General features: G+C 36.5%; 1 protein-coding gene across 11 annotated transcripts in view; it reads right to left on the bottom strand.

Annotated features, from left to right (window-relative positions):
- Window positions 1-20,961, bottom strand: part of DLGAP1 (DLG associated protein 1) — a 405,566-nt gene that overhangs the window by 306,459 nt on the left and 78,146 nt on the right. For 9 of the 11 annotated variants that reach the window (XM_085052618.1, XM_085052611.1, XM_085052617.1 and 6 more), the window contains exon 2: window positions 16,910-17,051. The exons of the other annotated variants lie outside the window; for them this stretch is intronic. The gene's annotated coding sequence lies outside the window, so the exon portion shown is untranslated. The remainder of the gene's footprint in view (window positions 1-16,909; window positions 17,052-20,961) is intronic. 11 annotated transcript variants of the gene reach the window in all.

Below are 20,961 nucleotides of genomic sequence, written 5' to 3'. Positions count from 1 at the left end.
CAGTTGACTGCTCCACACCAGACTGTAATCCAGGGACACAGCCTGTATTACCCAGAGACAACAGCATTGCTTCACCTCTCAGAAAACAAGCCACAATTCCTTTGTGCCCCAGAAATTTGCTGCTGACAGCTGCAGCAGAACAGTCTCCAGCCTCGCTAGCTCTGCTGCACTGGTGAGTACACGGGCAAGCGTGAAGCCATGCACATCCCTTCCACATCACCTCTCTGCTGTGGATGAATACTTGTATTCAAGGACTTAATGTCTGGATAGAGAGGAGACAGGTGTACAGCTGGCTATTGGGAGTTTTGATGTCCACATGACTTGTTTGGTTTTGCTTTCATTAGCTTTGCTGTACATATTGCTTCAATTAATTGTGGGGGCTTGTCTCTACTTAAATGACAACATATATTAAATTACAAAAATATTTTAGAAATATGTATTCTAAAACCAAAATATGGACACTGAATCATATTTCAATGAAACACCTTATGGACTGTATTTCATTTCAGAGGGAATATTACATATGGTTAACATCATTACACTAGGAAAAAAGGTAAATTTTATCCCAGTATTATTCACCTACTGTATTCACATGTGGAACGTTGACACAGATAGAGTACTGCATTTGGGGGTGTTGGTATTCGTTGCATTTTATGTAGCTTCCTTTTTACCTGTGAAAACTTAGAAGTGTAAACTTTTTCTAGGGCATGTCTGTAAGGAGTAAATTCTAGTTACAGACAAACAAATGATCAGGAGGAGGCCTTTGAACTACCTAATTCCCTTCTTCACATCATTCTACATTTAGGACATAAGTGTTACGCTCTACTGATGGACAGTCCATCTACCAACCTGTGTATCAGTCAACAGGGTTTCCTTGGTTTGGTGTTGTTTTGCAGTATTCTTCAAAGAAAAAAACACTGAAGAGAGATTAATTCACTTGCACTCCCCACCTGGCAGAACAATACCTGCTTGCATGTACAACACAAATACACAGACTCTGACAGTGTCAAGGAAACTTGTGCAGTTTAATGGCATGCAGGACAATGCTAATCTACAGCAGTGGCACTACATCAAAAGACTTTAAAACCAACCGCAAATAAGAAGATAGCTTGTGACTTTTTTAACATGGTAAATTATTTCCCTTAAGAAAGTGTTGAAAATTACTTATTTTGCTATCTTAGAGAATGAAAGATTATTCAAGTAGATTATTCTAAGTTCATGCTCTTCATTCAAACTGAATATTTTGTTTAGCAACTAAGAGCCACTATGCTGTCTTCATTGTAACCAACTTGTCATTGCAAAGAAATTCCATGTGTTTACAAAGACCCATAAAAATAAAATAGGTGCCTTCGAAAAAGAAAAATTAACAGCAGGATGTGACTGGGTAACAAAGTAGGGACCTTGTCATGGCAGGAATACAAGTGCCTGTGGTTCTCTAATACATTTACAAGCTCCTTTCCATTATGAAAAATGTCTGCCTTTACTAATTTTTTCCCATTATTTGCACAATATTGGAAATGAGACACTGTCAATATGAAAGGAATTCACAGAGACACCTTCCTATAATCCTGCTAGCCTATATCACAACACTGTCCATGTTATTTATTACTTTGCTGAGCTGGTCTTTCCAAAACAAGCCAGCTGATAGAATTACCCCCAAGCAGTTGCCAAAATGATGATAAATATTATTACAAACTAGTGCTTCTCATAAAACAGAGACATAAAACAGATTTCCTTTGACATGAACTGCAAAAATCCTGCCTTGGCTCAGATGCTAGGCACTGCTCGAAGAATATCACCTAGCTCTGAAGATAAAGTTCATGCACTGATCCTTCCCAGCTGAGGCTACCATGTAGATATTCTTACCTTCAGATTACCAACAAATGCTGGCAGGGATAATGTCTTTCTAGAAATACCTGCACACTGTTAAAACACACTTAGCACAAATTATTCATGACTTCCTTCAAATCTTTTTCCTTCCTTCCCCCAACACCCACAGTGACGCCTCCTCCCCATGCCTCCTCTCCTTACTCCTCTAGTTAAAAATTTGTAGACAGAAATCAGGCAAAGTAAAGTTTCATACTTAAAATGAAAGAGCCACAACTGTACTGGTATAGAGTATCACAGATTTATGAGAGGAAGGAGTTACATTTCCTCCTTAAAGGTTTTCAGACCTTAAAGATATAAGTCAAAGACTGAATGTAAAGAGACAATTTTATCTTGCAAAGAGCGACACAGCCATCAAGGAAGAAAATATCCTAAAAAAATAAGCCATTGCTTACTGGATGGTATTCAGGACAGTTGGGTTAAATGAAGCATAAACTGTAATCAAAATCGCAACTACCAAGCTGGAAAGACTGGCAAAGAAAATGAAGAAGGGAGTGCTCTTCTGCGGTGAGAATAATGCACACTGAATACAGCAGCAGTGAGGAGACTAAACCCTATCTACTGCAGATTATATAATGCTGCATAGTCAATCATAAAAGAAGGCTTTCTTGAAGTTGGAAGCATTAGTGTTTAGAGGCACACTCAGCTGAAGCAGAAGAGTGTGCCCTTCGAATTTACAGGAGCTGCTCTGTGGAACCTGCAGTGTTACCAGCTCCTGGTGGCATTTTGAAAGGAAGATGAGTGCTGTGGTTTCACCCTGGCTGACAACTAAGTACCACAAAGCCACTTGCTCACTCCCCTACAACACACCCCCAGGTGGGAGGGAGAATTGGAAAGAAAATATAAATCTCAGGAGTTAGATTAGAACAATTTAATAAATTAAACAAAATATAATGTTAATAATAATGACAGTAAAAGGAATAATAATTTACTAACAATGATACCATTATACTAAGATGCTATTATACTAATACCAATAACAACAACAATGACAATTGTAATGATAAGAAGAGGGAGAGAGAATAACTGAACCCAAGAGAAATATGTGATGCACAATACAATTGCTCACCACCTGCTGACTAAAGTTAATCACACCCCTGAACCACAACGAATGGCTACTGGCCAACTCCCCCAGTTTATATACCAGGCATGACATTCTATGGCACGGAATACCCCTTTGGCAGTTTGGGACAGCTGTCCTGGATGTGCTCTCTCCCAGGTTATTGCACAACTCTTCACTAGCAGAGCAGGAGATACTGAAAAGTCCTTGACTTGTTGTAAGCACTACTTAAAAACAACCAACAATCAGTGTGTTATTAACATTATTCTCAAACTAAATCCAAAACCCACAGCACTGTACCAGCTACAAAGAACAAAATGAACTGTGTTGCACCAAACCCAGGACATCAAAGTAACACACTGGCAGGAAATGGAAAAGGCACCTGCAGGAATAAGTATAGATGGCTTTTATTATATTTGAGGTCTCAGCTATGCTTGGTATCACTCACCAAGGTATTAAATGTAGAAAAGGTAAACAAATATATCCTCCTGAGCTGCTGTGCAGTTTTATCATCATGTTAAATGAAAACTTATGTGCAAAAATAAAGTTGATAGCTTTATAGTAGAATTTTGTTTCAGGATTATGTTTATCAATGAAAAAAATAATCAATGTATTAGACTCGGAATGATAAAATATCAGAATTATGTGATACTTGAAATCAAGCATGAAGCCCATGTTAGTGTCACACTCAGAACTCAGAAAATATCCACCATGTAGTCAGCTTTCTTTTACTAGGGCCAGAGAATTCAGGAGTGGAATATCAAGTTATTTCATTTTCTTTTGTGAAAACCTGCTCAAATTTGATTATTTTATATATGTAAATTAGGCTAACAAAAGGCACCCTGTATTTTTATTTCCTGTTCCCATAAGACCTGGTTAAAAGCAATGGGATGAAGTATGCAAATGACACATTGCAAAAGAAGATGCCAGTACCACAGGGTTCTGTGGGATTCTGTGATAGTCATGTTCCTGCACAACTTGATTTATCCATTAGCAGATAAATAGGAACTGTTAATACTCAGGAGATGTTTGGTCAGGAAGTTAGAGTGGCCTAGGTTGTTCTGGTCCATTAATGGAGAAAGCATTGTTCAATTCCTTCTCTTACACAACAGTCAGCGTCTCCTGGGGACCACTGAGGCCACTCTGTGATGCTCTAGCAGTAAAACTGCCTTGAATTAAATTATCCAGCAATTAGGAATTACTCTGGCCAGGGAAAAAAATCAGTAGAAAGCAAGGGCAATGGAGTAGCCCCTGTTCTCCTCCCTCCTGTGCTCAAAAGTGGATGGAGAATCACTTTTGGGAACTTGTATATAGTGCCAAAAGATAATGTACCCACAGGCAGAGTGCAGAGCAGACCTCGTGCTCCTCTAAGGTGTCGCATGGGATTTGGCTGACTTTTGGTAAATCACTCACAGAGTGACTAAACTGGCTCATATATGTTATCGTGCTGTCCATGCAAGTCTTTAATGGTTAAAGAAAGGCTTATCTGGGAGATTCTAATCTCCATAGAGCCTCACATTCTCTTCCTGTCAGAAAAATGTCCATGAATCAGCATGAAGGTTTCAATAGCAGAGAAGGATACAGTTTTGCATAAACATTAAGGCAAGTGTTGTGCACCTGTGATAAACATAAATATCTGCTGAGAAAGAAAGATGGGAAGTTTTGGTCCTAAATACTTTCTATTTCTCCAAATTTCCCTATAGTCGACATGGGAAAAGTTTAAAAGTTTAAAGTGTTAAATTGAGACAAAACTTATTTAGAAACTGTCAGCTTTACAGGAAGTTTGGCAGGACTGTGTAACTCAAAAAACACATATGATTTGGGGCTTTAAACTGCTCGTTGACAGACCCAGTTATACAAGAAATATGAAACTATTTCTGGCTAATGCAGACAATTAGTTCAACAGAGCAGTTTTATTCTCTTTAATGATATATTGCCCAAATTTCCCATTTCCCATGGCTATTTCTGTTGTTCTATTCCTGTTGTTCCTGAAAGTACAAAAGAAAAACAGTTGTCACTCAAGCCTTTCACTTTTTACTCTAAAGAACAGCCTGAGTGTATGATATGAATCTACAGAAGATCAGAAAAAGATCTGTTTTAGACATGATAAACAAGGACTTCCCATAATAATTTAGTAGGATTGATTTGTGCTGTCATGATCAATCTGGGCATTTTATACTTTCTCTTTCTTAGGGTTCTTTTTCTTCTGTGAGATTAACTGTTTAGCATTTCTAATTTCTAATGAATATCACATTAAAATATGCTGAAACCTAAGAAAATGTGTAGAAATAATCTGAGATTGACCACAACAGATGCTCAAATGCAATTCTGTTTTCTAGAACTGTGCAGTTTGACAGAACAGCAATGTAGCACTCTAATGTATTGAGGAGGAGTTACCAGTATGCACATTATCAAGAAAGATGACAAGCGCCCCAGTAAATCAGTATTAATTCCAAAATTCAGCTTCAGACTCTTGAGATGGAATTCTGGTGGCATTGCAAGAATAAATCCAAAGATGACTCCCAGAAATACAGAGGTAGTTCAGGCAGTCTAGACCCTAATTTTACATATGTTCTCTGTACCATGTTATTTATGCTTAGTGCTTTTCTAGTGCATTACTTGCTCAAAAATAAGCTACAGGTAGTGAAGGCGGCCACAGTAGAAACACTCATTACACAGTCCCTACTTTCTAGGGGCTGCCAGGTTGCTTCTGAAACAATCAGCACTGACTGGGTGAGACCACTGAAATGGTCAAATGGGAGTCAATGTCAAAACAAATCTGCAAATTTTGGTACACACAATAAAGAGGCTTCACTTGTTGCTAATTCAGATATGACCTAAGATGCACAACAGTCAAAAATAGTTTAAAAGGTTTGGTCCTATAGGAATATGCAATAGGTATCAGATGATGTTGTGTTAAAATACACAACAAAGCTAACAAAGATAACAGAAAAAAAAAATCCATCTTCTTTCAGCAGAATACAGAAAACAATAGAAGATTTAAAGGTAACAGTTGTGGCTAGCACAGTTTTTCCCATGGAAAGTTTTCTTGTGTTTTTGTAAATAAAGATAAAGTTTGGATGTTTTGGAACAGTGTCCCAGAACTTGGACAGTGCAGGCCTGGCCAATCAGGCCTGGGGGAAGGCTTCTGACTGACCAATCTGGGTGACTTTTGAGAACTCTATAAATGTGATGAAATCAAAACAATAAAGGTCATTCCTTCTTGCCACTGAGAACCGATGCATTCATTACTCTGCTAGCTGCTCAACAGCGACAAACAGTAGATGCTTACTATACAAATAATTTCACAGATTAAACAAACTTCTCACTGGCTACCAGCAAAATCATATTGCAAATACTTAATAAAACTACATTTCTTTCCTTTATTTGCTTCTTTTCATATCCACATCAGCTGCCAAGCAGGCAAGTGTGATGTGATCAGATAGAACTTAAGCTCAGTTTTATCAGCCAATAGCAATGAAAAGAAACATATTTCATGTCCACATTTCAATGCACAAGTTCAGATTTTCATCATCCTCACCTGTTCAAACCAATACTGCCTCTCTTGTTTAATTACCTCTATCCACACTTGGAATTGCACAGCTACAACTAAGACTATAAAAATTTCTGGTATAAATCATCACATCACAAATTACATATTTGGATAATAAGATGCAAGTTTCAGTAGAAAAGAAAATGGTTGTTTCTGACATTTGTCCTTTGAACATAGAGGTGGCTGAAGAAAAGTCAATCTATAATTAAAGAATTTCTGAAATTATAGATTATTTTAGTCCAGTTAAGACTTTTTTCCTTTTCCACGTTGTCAATATTACAAAAGATTCAAATACGTCCTGAGTAATGAAAAGAACCACATTTGTTTAAGTATTATTTTTATGGGTTAACCACAGCTAATCAAAGTATTTTACAGAGTATACATTTAACACATTACACTTAAAATTTTACACATTTACACTTTAAAATTTATTTAAGCATGTGCTAGTAAGTAAGTAAAAGCACTTTTGTCGTAATCAGATAATAAGCAACACCACTGCAAAATCGAGTAGAAAATAGTTTAAATTAAGAATTTTATATGTCACATAATAATTCTTTGGAAATTGTACATGTGTACTGTACATGTATTTAACTAATGTTTTCCTGAGTTACCCACAAATGTCATTCATAACATACAATTTGCAGCTCCCTCAAACACACCAATAAGGCAAACTGTGCTTTGCGTAGTCCAAGGCATCCACAATAAATTAGTTTGCAGCCAAAATACTGCTGCTGATGTGAAAAGAGAGTAAGAGCCACTTTTGCTGTTCATATTTCTTCTGGAGAGTAAAATATCAAGCCATCAGAAAAAAAAAGAAAAATTATTTTCTGTCATGCTTTACAGAGAGGATGAAATTATTTATTAGGATTATAATTCATATTCTTCTATATTAAGAACACCTTTATTTCCTCATGTGATTCTCTTAATTCTGTTGTGCTCTCAGCAACTGTTATCTTTCCTCCCCCAAACTCCCTTCCCACCTTACTGCTCAAGGCTACAGTGAGATGCTGAGAACCAGGAGAAGCAAAGTTCCAAAGAGTCACCAAATGGTAATGGTTACCAAATGGTAATTACCAAATGGTAATGACTGTGTTTGGTACTAAATGCTCACTCAGGATAAAAGTTAATGAGAAACTGGCCACAGTTCATGGTGCCACCGAATAGTAGAAATTTAGTCATTAGCAGCCAAGATCAGACTAATTCAGCCTTCACATAAAAGGCCTGTTTTTAACAGCAGGGACAAATTACAATATCCATAGTTTCTCTGTTCATAATTATGTTAAAAATTCAGGACACAAAATTTTAAAGATGGTGTTCTCATTTAAACTCAAGGGTTCAGCTATTTGTTACATATATAGGTCAATCCTCCATTATTAATTAGGTTTTTAATTGTAAACTGTTCGAATACTTTTTAAACTTATTTCAAATTTTAACTTTTTTTTTTTAGGTTATATTAAGGTATCAGAATATTTAATAATACACCACAACTCTAAGTGGACTGGGAATTTGTCATAGCTCTGAGTCATTTTCTTTTCTGAAATAGATGTAGTGTCTCATAAAACACATAAAAATACTGCATCTAATTAAGTAAATACTAGAGATAGACCTAAAGTCGAAACAAAGGTTTATCAACAAAATTTAGGTGCTTATGGAACCAAGAATAAAACTGCTTGGACTTTTAATGACTTGGCCTTATCAAAAGGTCTTTATTTCAAAAATAATTATTCTTTGAGAGACACATATTGGATGGAAGTGTGAGTCTCAGTGTATTTCAAAGAACAGAGGCAGCCATCCACAAGAGCTCCTGTGTGATTAGTGGAAATGAAACTACCAAATTCCAGTTTGCCTTCCAGCCTTCAAGTTTTTTGTACCCCAATGTTTTAGTATGGTTAGGAACACCTTTCTTCAAGAAACCTTCAGTGCTTTTCATGAGTTTGAGCTTTACTCTCAAACTACAGTCAAGGTTCAAACTAATGTTGCTGCCTGAGAAGACAGTTTATACAATTAAAGCAGCTCTGATGACACATTTGTTAAAAAGATAAAGCTTCCAGCAGGGGTCAGTCTCAGAAGAGAGGTTGTTGGGAATAAATGAATAAAAAGGGAGAAAAACTCTACTTAAGTATTACTGAACATAATACAGACCTGTTAATCTCCTTTCAATTACTATTAGCTCATTATATTCGCTTCAGTTTCAGTACTGAAACATATAGATATATTATGTTTCATTAATATAGGTGACTAAGGCAGCTGGGGTCACTTCATTTAAAAACTGAAAAAATGGTACTGAATGCAAGAACAGTTATTGTGTAAAATAAACCTAGAATATTTATGAAGTTTTATTTATTTATTTATGAAGTATTATTTAACAGAGCAAATACCATAGCAACACTAGATTTTTATTATTTTAACTTATTAACTGTATGTTATGTATGCACTGTCTAATTTTGCCTTATATACAACCTAACACTTTTTCCTGTGATGTTAGTAACTGTAAAAGTTCATCTTAACTTTATTGTTATTATTTCATAAAAATTAATTCATATTTGAAACACAGAGCCAGCAGTCTATGCAGCTATAAAAATGGAAGTTCCACACAGTGATTTATGTCTGCCTATTAGATGCAAATGCTAAAATAAGTTCTAAGGTCCAGCAACACAGCGCTCCTGCAATTGCAAACTGCTTCTCTAGAAGAACCACCCAAATAAGCTGACGCTGTAGAATGGAAAACTCAATCAGACCTAAATTCCAACAGTTTTTATTCTGAGGTGCCTTAGAGAAGTCAATTCTAGAGCATATTTGCCCTGTAATGAAACAAGTAATAGAAAAGAAGGGAGTAAAGCACTGTCTGTTGACCGTTGCTGTGTTTAACAGGACACACACTGCAGTCCTTTGGACTGAAGTTCTCTAAGCTCAAAAAACCCACATTATTGGAAAAACATCTCTATAAATTCCTACTCATGTACTGCAAAGTCATGTACTATCAACCCCCTTACTTTAGGACATATGGCTGGATCAGTTTCTTTGACTTTTTAGTGGTTAACCATTGCATTAAAGCTGCCTAGAAAAGAGATATCCCATTTGCAATGGATATAGTTAACGAAACAGATAATATTCCATCATCATGGTAAAATCACTAAATAATTTAACTCAAGCTTCCTAAAGACCATTAGCATATTATAACTTTCAACTATACCAAAGTTATTGGATATCAACCTATTTATTGTGTAATGCCCTGAAATCCCTTGTACATCTCACTCACACACTGCCATGTACATTCTATGCTTTCTTCTTTTAGTGGTGTAGTTTAAATGTTACTTAAGGATTAAAACTGTAAGTTACTATAATTTTAACATTCTAACACTTAAATTACTTTTTGCAATTTCATTTTTTTATGCACTGATGGCCAATTCAAATAAAGATTTAATTCCAGAGGTGATCTCTCATGTTGCAAATGCAATTTTTTCACAAGCAGTGAGAATAAATCTCATCACTTTACTATCTTTCAAGGCATCACCCCTCCTAATGACAAATGATTTACCAACTTGGCTGACCTATTTTTCTTCTAAAAATTTATAACCATCAGAAATATTTAATGACTTGATTTAAAGTGCTGAAATAGAAGCACACTGAAAGAATATTAAAATGCTGGTATTCCCCAAGCATTAACACCTGCCAAATCAATAGGTTTTGAAATGAAAGACATCATGCCCATTTCAATTGCAAATTTGCAAGTAAACACTGTAAAAGGAACGTGTCTTATTTCTGAAGAGGAATGAAAGCACCATGTTCCTTTCTGACTGCAAGGTTTGCCAAGGCTTCACTATGGAACCTCCATGTTCTTTTTACTTCAAAAGCTAATCATGTATGAGAGGTAACCCTTCTCCTTTAGAAACTACTGGCCGTAACTTAGAGAGATACAAAAGATAATTCTGATACTGATTTAATTATTACACCACTAAAATAAAGCTTATAAGCTTTGCCATATCATTTCTAATGGCAAAATGTTACACTTTCCCAGATATGTCATACATAAAAAGGTAAGTAACACACCTTTAGTCTCAACATTATGGAGCAAATCATATTCTAGATTGCATCTAAGATTCTTTGCCTGATAAAATTTGATCCAACTACTAATAAAACTATCATTTATTCACAGGCATCTACATTTTAAAATAGGAATTCAAAATACACACTTATAATACCGCTCTTGTTAGGATGCTACCTTTTCTAGGCAGCATAGCTGCAGCTGACAAGTGTTAGCCTACAGCTGAAAGAAAAAACACACAAAAGATAAATCCTAGAAAAGTACTACCCATTTCTGTTTAAACACACCAATTTCTACTTTAGGTTGTTTTCTGTGAAGATGGGCCATATAGGATTAAAAAGTAATGTGTTTGCAAATATCTGAGAAATGTAGCAGTGTTTCTATTACACAACATTTGAGGCAAATATCAAAATGCATTAGAGGGAAAAAAAATCAAAGCGCAGGTGAAAGAAGCAGTAGAGGAACAAATCAGACAAATCAAGCTTTTTTTCTATATGTTGATGTGTATGTTCATATAAACAAAAGTTCCAGCTAGACATAATGATTGTGCATAACTAAACAGCTCAAAAACTTAGAAATAGTTAAATGGATCATCCCTTTTCACTAGCCAAGATGAAAATATCAACAAAGAATTCAGTTTTTTATTAAACTATTTATAAATGTATGCATGCATTCTCCAGTTCTAATATAATGATGTGTATATCTATGTGACTTTATGCTACTGACAACATATTTGATCAGCTCAAGGATCAAGCAGAACACAGTTCACAGCTGGTAGTTTGAAAATAATGGAACAGATAGAAAAGAAAATCATGCTTGAGGCCATGGGAATTGGATATTAAACCAGTGAGATAAAATACATCTTCTCGTAAAGTTTTGGGGATCGCCAATTTTACACAACATCCTTTACCTTCTACAACAGGGAAAAATCCTGAAGCATTAAATAATGACAATACTGTAATCAACTGCTTATGAACTTCAGTGGTACACTTTCCAGAACCTAGCATAAAACAGTGTTAGAACAGTTACGAGACTGTTGACAGTGTGAAAAAGTTTGAAAAGAATTTTGGGACATGGCCAATGACTCTAAAAAACTCATTCTGACATTAGCTGATCTATATTTTCCTGGTCATATCACAAGTTAGGTTCTTGCAGGTGCCCTTTAACATTTTAATGCAACCAAGTTCCTTTAGTAGCTATCTAATGCCTGTCTTGGTTACACTCCACTAGAATTTTGCTTTTTCTCAGTTGTAGGAAAAGAACTGTGGCATTATGAGCACACTAAGTATTTTCTGTGGCTACTGAAGCTGTTGAGGCAACATGAGTTCCAGCACCCTATCAAATCTTGTGGCACATGTCAGGCTTTTTTAGGAAGGAGGTCACCGGCTCAGCGGTACATGAGCTTTGGTTATAGATAGGAGTGACCAAAATTCAAACACTCAGAGCTACCTTTCTACTCAAGGATGCAACTGGCTTACACTAAATAACAAAGATCACTGTTCCTGCATTCCAGAGCCTGCTGAAATACTGCTCTTCAAATTAATACAAAATACATCAAATCTACTATTGATTTTATTACTGTTCTTTGATAAATATACTTTGCTACTGTATTTATTTTCAAAATATTTTTAATTTGAACTCACAATTTTTATACAAAACATTACCATAATACTGGTTCTCTATTGATGTATCATTTTGCATACTTCTGCAATATCCTTTATTTTTGCTCACTAGTCAAGGAATTGAGATTTCCTACATTCCTTTTCACTTTTACCAGCTTATAATAAAGCTACCAATATGTCCCAGGTTTTCTGCAATATGTATCTTGTGATTAAAGAAATACAGTATGGCTTTACTTAGGGAGTTGATAAAGCATATTTAAATGTTTGCTTAAATATATAGGGAAGCTTTTGCTTCACTGAGATGAGGTAAGAAGAGAAAAAATTGCTCTAGACTGACTTGAAATCTCTTTTTCCTGTTTTTCCTCATTTTTTGAAAATGCTAGATTTTTAGTTGCAAGTGAAACTGTGACCTTCCCTTTTTCCTTTCTGTGTGTTTCCCATGTTTCACTTACAAGGAGGTAGGATTTAATTTTTACAAAAATATTCTCACCTTTTCACAGCAAAAAAGGCATAATATTAAAATCCAAAACCAATAAACAAAAAACCCCCACAAATCACCCTAAGTCCTTCTGCAAGTTTGTTTTTTTTTTTTTAAATATATCTATTTCTCCGCCTACACAATTTTTAATGCTGGTTGCAACAAAAAAATTTCACAAACCATTTTAATTCTCACCCCTTTGTTGTACCATTACAAGTCAACTAACTCTGGGGCCACTTGTTCACACTTGTTCCTCCTTCTATCCATTCTCAACCTCTTGTTTCAACTCACAACCATTAACCTGAGGTCCTGCCTCTGCATCTCAGTTGGCCAGCAGGTTTGCACTGGCAGAGGTCTCAAGCCAGATTTTCGTAGGGCCCCTCTTGAAAAGTTCCTTTGATTCAGCATAGTAATGTCAGATTCCTATAAATGACCACAGCAAACAAGACAAAACCTGGATGACTTTCCTCAATCTTATTACTTCTCTGCATGATTCCCATGTCAGGGAGGCTGTTTGCACAAAATCCAATAAAGACACAGTTACATATGGTGGAGTTCAGTTTCAGATTAACACACCCAGCATCTGTTGTCTACTTCCAAGAAAGATATTTAAGTTTGCTGTTACCTAGACAGCCAAGGCCCAATTCAGCTGGCCTCAGAGAAACCTTGGAACATTCCTTCCTGGCTCCAGCAAGCCCATCAGGAGACTGCAGGTCTCCTACAAGTCCTGTGGCATATTTATCAATTTCACATGGATGTCTCAAATACACCACCACGTTACAAATAGTCCTAGTGGCGTGCAAAGGTGTCAGTCATTTGAACCTGTAGGAAATGGATATTTGAATCATTCTTTTGGCCTGACTACCATGAAACCATATAGTTCATTGATTATATGAGAATCTAGACACCTAGCAAGCATTTAGACACCAACATACACTGGCACTAAAGTGCCTCATTGCAAACTAAAACCTAGCCACAGCCTCAGTTCATGACAGATGACAGCAGACAATTACAGCTCATTAAACGAAATCTCAGTGATATGTGGTATGGGTGAGGACCATGAAATGGTATCACTGTATATTGGGAAGCAGCTTCTTCACATTCTGTCTCAGGCCTTTAATCATATACATGTTTATCATAAAAGTTCCACATGAGAGAGTAACAGTAGTCTTACTCCTTTCTCATTCCTGACCACTTCCTCTGAGGAAAACTACTCAAAATACGACAACAAATGAAGGCCAAACATGGTCTGTGAGGTAGAAGAGATGAGAGATAGAAGTCAAATCCTACATAATCTCTAATTCCTTCTTTCTGTGAATCTAATACTGCTATGTTGTTCAGTAAAATGTAAAAAATAACGTACAGAACTACCTGTACCTTTTGAGAAACAGAAAATAAACTGAGTTCTCAAATATTCAGGATTTCCATACCTTATGGAAAACTAAAAGGATCTTCTAGAATTCTTTCTCTTAGCTTGAGAGTAGCAGAGATTTTCATCTGTTGTAGTTTTGAATTATAGTGGCAGCCCTTGACCTTAAAAAAGCTCCAGCTAAATCAAATAACTTCTATTAATGCCCCTTTTCTTTTTTCCAGTAAAATTTCCATGTGGGTTGGAAAAGTACACTAATAATACTGAAATCTACCCTACAGATGTGGAAGAAGTACAAACAAGGCATGAACATTCTACGATTTTAAGTAAATATGATCACATATTCACAAACAGACAATATTCCTGAGACACAGGCAGTTCTTTCTGCTGGTTCCTTTTTGTTATTGTGTTTTTTATTTTCTGGGGTTTGTTTTTAGTTTTCTAGCTTTTGATTTGTACTTCTCTTCATATTTTTCTCAGCTTAGTCTGTTTTTCTCAGCAGGATAAATTTTATATTCCAGACAGGTGCCAAATTCTGTGCTGCACTGTCAACCTTATTTTTCCTGGCTTCTTTTTTGAGATCAAATGATGCAAAATCCAAACACCTGAACTACACAGAGGTGCAAGCTGAGGTTGAAGGATTGCTTTGATACTGCTATAGGTACAACATTGTGAAAATATTCACATGATGCTTTGATTAAATTCCTTTAAATGAATGTTCATGAATTATTCACTTGATTAAAAGTGCAATTATTTATTTGAACAATATTGCAAAATGTTTTGAATAAACTTCTTTGAGAGAATCCGAACTACCTTTGGCTATATGTATTCTGAAGCCATCTGAACCAATTCCTAGATTATCCTAAATATTTCTCTGTGAAAAATGTTGTGTTCATTTGTCCTATATCTAGGCAACTACAGTTACTGAAAGGTAATACTCCATTGTCTTTCTGATAATTGTGGGGTTTTATAAATCTAAAATCAGTTAGCTTTTGCTGGCAAGCAAACCCATCATCTTCCTGTGAAAAACACAGTTTTTCCTGAAGTAGCTTTCTACCTAAATCATAAACTAATACTAATTGTATAGTGAACGCCATGAGCAAAAGTGTGGGATCCCTTTATTTGAGGAAGTCTTCATTTCATAAATGAATAAAGCCAATTTTCTTTTTGATATTTTGCAAAATACTTGTTTATGGCAAACTGTCACTTGTATTCAGATTTAAAATGTAGAAACTACAGTGATGGTTCCTTGGAAATGCTTAAAATAGGTAAGATGGATTGACTGATTGCATATTCCTTTGAATTATTGTGAAAGTACCAGATCTATCTAAATCATGCCATGAAAAAAAAGTGGAGTTAGAAGTTATGTAACTTCAAGTTGCTATAAATTCCTTCTTGTTGAAAGCTATATAAAACATTTTCAAATCTGTCATGTTCCACCTCTTCTGCTTAAAAAAATAAATCCAAGTGAAAATGTCCAAGGAAAGTATGAATCAGGCTTATGTTGTTAAGTTGGAGCAAAAGCTATGCAGCCATCAAGACTGGATACTCTTTAGCAATTAAATCTGAGAACCTGGTCCATTTTTATGTCCAGAATGTATTTTTTACAGTAAGACACTGCATTTTATTTGGTTAGCTAAACCAGTGTAGCTAAATCAGCAACAAAACCAGCTGAGATACACTCCTCACAGACACACTACTGTAATTTTTCGTTTAATCCAAGTTTGATTCTTGAATACAGATTTTATCTACCTTCTTTTTGCTGCTGACATTCCCACATGCCCTCAGAACAAGCTATCTGACAAAGCATCCAGGAAAATGCATTTTCTACTTCTCCTCCCACAGCAGCGTGCAAGATGATTGCGCAGCAACAGCACCCCAGAGAACATGCTCTACAGAGTCTGATCTGACCTCCAGACTTTGCCAGAATACCATCTCACATCTTGGACCAACCTGGCCTACCACAAAGCAGGAGGAACAGAGCATAAAGAGGGCATGGAGGTGCCAGAAGTGGCTTTATTTGTAGCACTGAACTGAAGAAATTAGCACAGCAGACGGCAGAAGGTAATACAGAGCTTCAAGCTGTGGGGCAGCAACCAGAAGCTGCTTTTGCCAGTCCTGAGAGTAACCACCATAGCCAGTAGGAATTACAAAACCATTGACAGTGAGATGAGTGTCAAGCCCTGCTTTTCTAGCTTAAAATATGTATTGAAATTTAGAAAGGAACCGCTTTTCTCTCGTTTGTCTATTCTATATACATATATACCTATATACATCATATATACATACATACATACATACATACATACATACATATATATATGGGTTTTTAACTGGCAGTGAAACTAAATCTTTCCACAGTTTCACTGGGACCAGAGACTGAAGCTACTTCCAGTGGGGCTTTGAAACAGAGCAGCCAGAAAAGGCACTCATCATTTTCAAGACAGAATACCCCTCTGAACATCAAAACTTGCTTACTAGCAGAGCTGCCTTCCTCAATTAAGCACAGTGTCTGGCAAAACAAAATAACAAGGGTCATGGCAGAATTGCAGTTGATGTGTTGAAAGTGTGTATCACTCAGCACTGAGTACCACTCCATGATTATATGCAATTTTGTACTCTGAAAAACAACAGCCTCCTACAGCAACAAACACAATTATAAGACAGATACCATTTATCCCAGGAAAACTCTCAGCTACTTAAAAAAATACTAGAAAGTAAAAACAACCCCTTGTGATGAAATTAGCTGAAATTAGCTCTGATAGTGATCTGTTCTTTACCTTGGGAAAGACAAAAAAGCTTTTTTTTTTTTCAGCATGATTTATTTTTAGGCTGGTAAAGACACAATGGTAAACAGAACTGAAGCTCTGTGGGCACCTTCTGAGGTTAAATTACCTTTCATGCCATTTGCACAGAAGAATGTTCTCAAGCAGCTTGAGCAGATGGTCGAGACACCATTGTCCGTTTACTTGTATCCACAAAGATAAACGATTGCTCTTTGAAATCCTGAACAATATGGCCCTTGTGATGCTTCAGGCTGCCAAGGGGAAAAAAAACAAAAATAAGCAACCAAATAAATATAAATTTAGCTGAGGAGAACAAAAGAGTTTTGATTGATGAAATTTCGTTTTTAACAAGTATATATGCAATAATACAATTTTTTAAAGTTATAAAAGATGTCTAAAGTCATCAAGTCCAAATGTCACCATAACATTGCGGAGTCTACCACTCAACCATGTCCCCAAGTGCCACATGTCTTTAAAATACTTCCAGGGATATCCCTGCACAGCCTGTTCCAATATTTGACAGCCCTTTCCGTGAAGCCACTGGCTTTCCTTAAAGCCAATCTAAGCCTTCCCTTGCACTGCTTGAGGCCATTTTCTCTTGTCCCATTGCCTGTGACACAGGAGAAGAGACTGAATCCGTGTAACAAGCAATGGGTGGAAGAAACCTGACAAGAGGTTTCTACAACCTCTTGTCAGGTGCTTGCAGAGAGAGAGAAGGTCTTCTCTGAGCCGCCCTTTCTCCAGGCTAAACACTTCTAGATCCCTCAGCTGCCTCTCCTAGGACTTGTGCTTCAGACCATTCACCAGCTCTGCTGCCCTTCTCTGGACACACTCCAGTTCCTCAATGTCCTTCTTGTAGTGAAGGACCCAAGCCTGAGCACAGGATTTCAGGAATGGCCTCACCAGTGCTGAATACAGGGGGAAAATCACTGCCCTAGTCCTGCTGGCCACACTATTTCTGATCTAAGCCAGGATGCCATTGGCTTTTTGGCCACCTGGGCACATGCTGGCTCATGTTCAGCTGCTGTCATCCAACACTCCCAGGTCCTTTTTCACCAAGCAGCTTTCCAACCACTCTTCCCAAGGCTGTAGCACAGCATGGGTTTGTATGACCCAAGTGCAGGACCCAGCCCTTTGCCTTGTTGAACCTCATGCCGTTGGCTTTAGCCCAAATGAACACTATTTGTTCCCTAATACTTAGCAAAGTAGGAGATGCAGGTAAAAACAAATCATACACTGTAAACTCTAACTGAAATAAGAATCTACCATCTCTGCAGAACTGCTTCTACCACATATAACATTTGCTGAAGCACACTGCCAAATAACAAGCCCTTCTGCCTGCTGGGCCAGTGAGATGACCAGAGATATCCAGAATCAAGCCAGAGCAGTCAGCCGCCAGGGCACAGTAATCCACCCAGGTTTTGATAGAGAAGGTAATTTCAGTTTTTTAAGAACTTTCCAAACTTCTTTGAGAGAAGCCCTGGTTAAACATACCCAATGTAAGCATTTTTCCAACAAGCAATTTGGTAAAAAGGCACTTTCATTAATAGAATAATTTAGTAGTAAGAGAGATTAATTTAAAGGATTCGAGACAATATGTACAACAGTCTTTGGAATTTAGTAGTGAAGGGCGCAGGTATTATTCTTTGGGCTTGCAACTAATAATTGCATAACCTGTCAATCTGAAAAGGTCCCTAAAAGAAAAGGAAAAGCAAGGTTACTGAATATGGAAATAATCACGTGGAACCAGCAAAGGGGCCTAGACATGGAGTTCAATACACACAGCAAAATAAGACAGAATTGGGTTTAGAAAATAACAGTGAAATTAGATAACTATGACTTCACCAGTCACCCAACATCCTGAAGACAGCAGGTATTGCAAAGCATTTAATTAACTAAAGTTTCATATAAAGATGAATAGTTGTTTCTGAAATTATTGCTTATTTAAATAATGACACAACAAATAAAATTCATATCCTCTATCTAATACCACACACTCCACAGTAACAGCAAGTAAACAGTGGATATATTTCTCCCTTTGTCATTTCAGTCATCAAATGACTTGTTTGAATCTCTTTTTGCTGTGATACTGGCATATTCAGCATGCCTTATAATAAATGTACCATTTAGACATTTAAGATTCCTGTCAGATTTTTAGATATTGTTAACACTCATTGGAATAATGAAAGAAGGGAAAAGACAGGTTGAGATAAATGTCAAATAGTGCCATCCACCAACACAAAGTGATATGTTCTGATAATGAGGACTAATTATAGCTCAAAGAAGAAGAAATAATTGGGAAATAATTTAATCATGAACAGGAACTTAATCAAAAATAGGTTAAAAAGTTAGGAAAACAGAAAATTTTGGGTTTTTATGGGAATACAAAAGAAAGTACAAATGGGAAGAATTTTCTTCTCTGCCTTAGAAAAGGAAGGAAACCCAAAAGTGTGTTTGTTCTAAATATCAGTGTCTTATGCTAATGTAATTTCCATTAAAAAATTTTAAAAAAAGTCAAGGCCTTTCTTACCCCAAGGGAGCACTCTCTCTGCTTTCCTTCCACCCTTTTTATCACAAAGTTAAAGGGAAGGTCACTGTCCCTCAGCTGTTGCCTCCCCTTAACATCCCCAGACATATTTGTCTATTTGCAAATAAAGTATAATGAAAGTAATGACTACATTCATGAACGTATAATTAATTATAGGATCACTTAGGTTGGAAAAGAGCTATAAGATCCTTGAGTCCAACCATAAATCTAGCACCATCCACCACTAAGCCACGTCCCCAAGTGTCACGTCCATTTAATGCGAACTCCATGTCAGAGAGAATAAGCTGGAAATACAACCACCCATATCCCAGTAAATCAACAGAGTATTTTCCAATATCAGAGGACTTCACTGAGAAGTATCTCCATAATTACAAACTGAACACTATTTTCTCCTCATAAAATAACTGATAAGTTGTAAAAAGAGTACAATATCTTCATATGAAAAGAACATATGAGGTAGCCTAGTAGGAACGTGATAAAGCTATCCCTAACCTCAAAAATAACACATTTTCACTGAAAAAAACCACAAAAGTATATTTTTTTTCTGTCCTGTAAAAATAAAAAAAGACCATTGAATAATACAAAGGCATCTGCACTGTGATCAGATATGCTGTTTGAATGATATCAGTTAAAAACAACCTGACATTTTATAGGAAATATGGCAAACCAACATTGCTTACAAATGTGCTATTTGAAATGCATTTTACATAACTTCTCTACTGACTGAACTGAGGCATCCGTAAATGTTTTAGCTTTCTCTTTAACTCTCTCCAGACATGAAATTTCCCAAAAACATATTAACAAACTGAATTTGAAACTGCAGTGAATAAGAATTCAGCAAAACAAATGAAATTTCACTTTCTTTTGTTGCCCTTTCCATGTGCTAAGAAGTGCCATGAAGGGTAGACTGGTAAAAGCAATACACTCAGAGAAGAGCAAGTGCACACATGTATAGATGGATTTTCAAGAAAGCCAGGATGTAAACCCAGGTGGAAAGGTTGGTAGTTAAGACAACTGTTTTTTTTTTTCTTTTTCCATTAAAGCAGTAGCAATTTCCTCCACATAAATTACCTCCTAGGTCCTCCTGTAAGCTAGGCCATAATTAATGTACAAGTTTTCAGCTGCTGAAAAAACTGAGACACAGATTTAGGCTGTCTTTCCCTTTATACAATTGGGCAAATACATCTTCTGATTACCAAAGATATTTTCTGTAGGTTTAGAAATGCAAGAGGCCCCAGTGGGAAAGTCAGGAAGGTGCTCCCATCTCTCCATTATGCAGTAAGTTAAACTGATCATTATTTATGGAGAGGGAATATGCTGCATACACTCAGAAATAAGACTCAATAAAAACACAGAGATTAAAAACAACTTTAGTATTAACAGCTGTACAGCAGCTGATTCCAGTAGGAATTTCTCAGTAGTTAACTCCTTTCATACTGCATCTCATTTGTGGGTCAATAAAAATGTAGCAGAAGAATTCAGTGAGACTGCTGAAATCTCATGTATCTTTCAAGGAGCTGAGGATACAGCACATATTGTTCCATAATCACAGAAGGACGATAACACAAAATGGAAAATCTGTGTTTAGTCTCAGTACTATAAGTGACCAGCCC

This window comes from Lichenostomus cassidix, chromosome 2 (genome assembly GCF_008360975.1).
Source record: "Lichenostomus cassidix isolate B80296 chromosome 2, HeHo_3.0, whole genome shotgun sequence".
In the NCBI taxonomy this organism is placed as follows: domain Eukaryota; kingdom Metazoa; phylum Chordata; class Aves; order Passeriformes; family Meliphagidae; genus Lichenostomus; species Lichenostomus cassidix.
The sequence above is the reverse complement of the archived record's forward strand: the minus strand, read 5'-3'. Positions and strand labels throughout refer to the sequence as shown.